This window comes from Physeter macrocephalus, chromosome 8 (assembly GCF_002837175.3).
Source record: "Physeter macrocephalus isolate SW-GA chromosome 8, ASM283717v5, whole genome shotgun sequence".
NCBI classification, from domain to species: Eukaryota; Metazoa; Chordata; class Mammalia; order Artiodactyla; family Physeteridae; genus Physeter; species Physeter macrocephalus.
Window position 1 is genome coordinate 58,932,411 of NC_041221.1, and position 5,577 is coordinate 58,937,987.

The window sequence follows — 5,577 nt, forward strand, 5'->3', positions numbered from 1 at the left end:
TGCCAATAACCCGAGTCCTGGTCCCAGCTCTAGTATGAACCAGTTGGGTAAGCCCCTTCTCTGAGCTTCAGTTTCCTCATTTTCAAAACAAGGGGAGGGCACAAAGAGAGGACACTCAAACTTACAGGAAAGGCACAGGATATGCAGGACACTAAGTAACAGAGACGGCAGGATCCCCAACATATCCCAAAGAAATTTCAACCTTGGCTTTAAGGGCTGAGGCCTGAGTCGCTGCAGCACCTCACCCACTGGCAGCCCGGCGATGCCGGCTCCTAGTTAAAAGGACCGATGCCGTGGGGCCAGGTGGCCCCATTTATGCGCAAGTGTGGGCTCCGGCTCGGCAGCCTGACTCCAAAGTGCCACGTGCAGGCACGGCGACGGCTCGAGGCTGCGCGTTAGAAAATATATATATATTTTTATATTAAGACATTGAGTTGTACTTTGAAGTGTTTGAGAAAGGAAGAATTTACCTGTACTTTTATATACATCTATTTTTATTTCATTATTAAAATTTTCAACTGTTTTAGCCAGCTTAGGCTAAGTCATGCTGCAGTAACAAATGATCTCAAACCTTGTTGATGACACAATAAAAGTTTATTTCTTACTCAAAAACAAAACAAAACAAAAACCAAGGGATTTGTCCAGAAGATTCTAGACCACTGTCCTATAGAACTTTCTAAGAGGATGGAATGTTCTGTATCTGTGCTACCCAGTATGGTAACCACCAACCATATGTGAATAGTGATCTAAAATGTGGCTATTGAGACCAAGAAACTGGATTTTAAATTTTAATCAATTTAATTTAAATTTAAACAGCTATATGTGATAATGGCTGCCATATTGGACAGCACAGCTCTAGAACATGATCTCCAAGAACTCTTTCAGCTCTGCCGTTCTAGAACTCTCTAAATAACCCTGCCTCCACCTCACTACTCCCACCACCAGGCATTGTGATCACAAATCCCTCCCACTACCAAACACACACACACGCACACGTACACAAACACACACACACACACACACACGCACACACACGACATTGGATTCAAAGGACTAAAGTTAGCTGTCTTCCTCAAAATGAACAGTAGGTGTCTCCCTTACCCTGAAACATCCACTGCTGCAATTACCTCAGAAGCTTCGGTGATTAAAGCAACCGTAAGACGCAGGGTTCTTAGTGAGAGGTAGATGGGCAAACTGGCCAGAGCACCATAAGACAGAAGGAGAAAGGAAAACCAGATTGGAGGGACTCCATGATTCTTCTCCACCCGTGTGGCAGACAGTGTCTTGGTGCTCCAGCCGGGTGTCAGGCCTGAGCCTCTGAGGGGGGAGAGCCGAGTTCAGGACATTGGACCACCAGAGATCTCCTGACTCCACGTAATATCAGTCAGCAAGAGCTCTCCCAGAGATCTCCATTTCAATGCTAAGACCCAGCTCCACTCAACGACCAGCAAGCTCCAGTGCTGGACACCCCATGCCAAACAACTAGCAAGACAGGAACACAACACCACCCATTAGCAGAGAGGCTGCCTAAAATCATAATAAGTTCACAGACACCCCAAAACACACCACCAGACGCAGTCCTGCCCACCAGAAAGACAAGATCCAGCCTCATCCACCAGAACACAGGCACCAGTCCCCTCCACCAGGAAGCCGACACAACCCACTGAACCAACCTTACCCACTGGGGGCAGACACCAAAAACAATGGGTAGCTGCAGGTTCGTAGCCTGGGGGCTGCAGGCTACGAACCTGCAGCCTGTGAAAAGGAGACCCCAAACAGAGTAAGTTAAGCAAAATTAGAAGACAGAGAAATACACAGCAGATGAAGGAGCAAGGTAAAACCCCACCAGACCAAATAAATGAAGAGGAAATAGGCACTCTGCCTGAAAAAGAATTCAGAGGAATGATAGTAAAGATGATCCAAAATCTTAGAAACAGAATGGAGAAAATACAAGAAACGTTTAACAAGGACCTAGAAGAACTAAAATGCAAACAAACAATGATGAACAACACAATAAATGAAATTAAAAATTCTCTAGAAGGAATCAATAACAGAATAACTGAGGCAGAAGAATGGATAAGTGACCTGGAAGATAAAATACTGGAAATAACTGCCACAGAGCAGAAAAAGAAAAAAAGAATGAAAAGAATTGAGGACAGTCTCAGAGACCTCTGGGACAACATTAAATGCACCAACATTTGAATTTTAGGGATCCCAGAAGAAGAAGAGAAAAAGAAACGGGCTGAGAAAATATTTGAAGAGATTATAGTTGAAAACTTCCCTAATATGGGAAAGGAAATAGTCAATCAAGTCCAGGAAGCGCAGAGAGTCCCATACAGGATAAATCCAAGGAGAAACACACCACAACACATATTAATCAAACTATCAAAAATTAAATACAAAGAAAAAATATAAAAAGCAGCAAGGAAAAGCAACAAATAACATACCATGGAATGAATCCCCATAAGGTTAACAGCTGATCTTTCAGCAGAAACTCTCCTAGCCAGAAGGGAGTGGCAGGACATATTTAAAGTGATGAAAGGGAAAAACTTACAACTAAAATTACTCTACCCAGCAAGGATCTCATTCAGATATGATGGAGAAATTAAAACTTTTACAGACAAGCAAAAGCTAAGAGAATTCAGCACCACCAAACCAGCTGTACAACAAATGCTAAAGGAACTTCTCTAGGCAGGAAACACAAGAGAAGGAAAAGACCTACAATAACAAACCCAAAACAATTAGGGAAAATGGTAATAGGAACATACATATGGATAACTACCTTAAATGTAAATGGATTAAATGCTCCAACCAAAAGACATAGACTGGCTGAATGGATACAAAAACAAGACCCATATATATGCTGTCTACAAGAGACACACTTCAGACCTAGGGACACATACAGACTGAAAGTGAGGGGACGGAAAAAGATATTGCATGCAAATGGAAATCAAAAGAAAGCTGGAGTAGCAATTCTCACATCAGACAAAATAGACTTTAAGATAAAGACTATTACAAGAGAAAAAGAAGGACACTACATAATGATCAAGGGATCAATCCAAGAAGAAGATATAACAATTGTAAACATTTATGCACTCAACATAGAAGCACCACAATACTTAAGGCAAATACTAACCATTTAAGCCATAAAAGGGGAAAACAAGAGTAGCACAATCATAGTAGGGGACTTTAACACCCCACTTTCACCAATAGACAGATCATCCAAAATGAAAATAATTAAGGAAACACAAGCTTTAAATGATACATTAAATAAGATGGACTTGATTGATATTTATAAGACATTCCATCCAAAAACAACAGAATACACTTTCTTCTCAAGTGCTCATGGAACATTCTCCAGGAGAGATCATATCTTGGGTCACAAATCAGCCTTGATAAATTTAAGAAAATTGAAATTGTATCAGGTATCTTTTCTGACCATAAGACTAGATATCAATTACAGGAAAAAAATCTGTAAAAAATAAAAGAAAGAAGAACAAAAAACCCCCAAAGTTAGCAGAAGGAAAGGAATCATGAAGATCAGATCAGAAATAAATAAAAAAGAAATGAAGGAAACAATAGCAAAGATCAATAAAATAGAAGCTGGTGCTTTGAGAAGATAAACAAAACTGATAAACCATTAGCCAGACTCATCAAGAATAAAAGGGAGAAGACTCAAATCAACAGAATTAGAAATGAAAAAGGAGAAGTAACAAATGACACTGCAGAAAAACAAAGGATCATGAGAGATTACGACAAGCAACTATATGCCAGTAAAATGGACAACCTGGAAGAAATGGACAAATTCTTAGAAATGCACAACCTTCTAAGACTGAACCAGGAAGAAATAGAAAATATGAACAGACCAATCACAAGCATTGAAATTGAAACTGTGATTAAAAATCTTCCAACAAACAAAAACCCAGCACCAGATGGCTTCACAGGCGAATTCTAGCAAACATTTAGAGAAGAGATAACACCTATCCTTCTCAAACTCTTCCAAAATATAGCAGAGGGAGGAACACTCCCAAACTCATTCTACGAGGCCACCATCACCCTGATACCAAAACTAGACAAAGATGTCACACAAAAAATAAAACTACAGACCAATAGCACTGATGAATATAGATGCAAAAATCATCAACAAAATACTAGCAAACAGAATCCAGAAGCACATTAAAAGGATCATACACCATGATCAAGTGGGGTTTATCCCAGGAATGGGAGGATTCTTCAATATATACAAATCAATCAATGTGATACACCATATTATGAAATTGAAGGATAAAATCCATATGATAATCTCAATAGATGCCGAAAAAGCTTTTAACAAAATTCAACACGCATTTATGATAAAAACTCTCCAGAAAGTAGGCATAGAGGGAACTTACCTCAACATAATAAAGGCCATATATGACAAACCCATAGCCAACATCATTGTCAATGTTGAAAAACTGAAACCATTTCCACTAAGATCAGGAACAAGACAAGGTTGCCCACTCTCACCACTATTATTCAACATTGTTTTGGAAGTGCTAGCCACAACAATCAGAGACGAAAAAGAAATAAAAGGAATCCAAATTGGAAAAGAAGAAGTAAAACTGTCATGGTTTGCAGATGGCATGATACTATACATAAAGAATTCTATAGATGCTACCAGAAAACTGCTAGAGCTAATCAATGAATTTGATACAGTAGCAGGATACAAAATTATTGCACAGAAATCTCTTGCATTCCTATACACTAATGATGAAATATCTGAAAGAGAAATTAAGGAAACACTCCCATTTACCATTGCAACAAAAAGAATAAAATACCAGGAATAAACCTACCCAAGGAGACAAAAGACCTGTATGCAGAGAACTGTAAGACACTGATGAAAGAAATTAAAGATGATACAAACAGATGGAGAGATATGCCATGTTCTTGGATTGGAAGAATCAACATTGTGAAAATCACTATACTACCCAAAGCAATCTACAGATTCAATGCAATCCGTATCAAACTACCAATGACATTTTTCACAGAAATAGAACCAAAAATTTCACTATTTGTATTGAAACACAAAAGACCCCGATTAGCCAAACAATCTTGAGAAAGAAAAACTGAGCTGGAGGAATCCGACTCCGTGACTTCAGACTATACTACAAAGCTACAGTAATCATGAGAGTATGGTACTGGCACAAAAACAGAAATATAGATCAATGGAACAGGATAGAAAGCCCAGAGATAAACCCACACACATATGGTCACCTTATCTTTGATAAAGAAGGCAAGAATATACAATGAAGAAAAGACAGCCTCTTTAATAAGTGGTGCTGGGAAAACTGGACAGCTACATGTGAAAGAATGAAATTAGAACACTCCCTAACACCATACACAGAAATAAACTCAAAATGGATTAATGTCCTAAATGTAAGGTCAGACACTATAAAACTCTTGGAGGAAAGCATAGGCAGAACACTCTATGACATAAATCACAGCAAGATCGTTTTTGACCCACCTCCTAAAGAAATGGAAATAAAAACAAAAATAAACAAATGAGACCTAATGAAACTTAAAAGCTTTTGCACAGCA

General features: G+C 38.9%; 1 non-coding gene across 1 annotated transcript; it reads right to left on the minus strand.

Annotated features, from left to right (window-relative positions):
* Positions 1-264: 264 nt before the first annotated feature.
* Positions 265-394, minus strand: LOC112065650 (small nucleolar RNA SNORA76). Its single transcript, XR_002892149.1, has one exon. It is a non-coding gene; the product is annotated as a small nucleolar RNA SNORA76 (small nucleolar RNA).
* Positions 395-5,577: the final 5,183 nt, after the last annotated feature.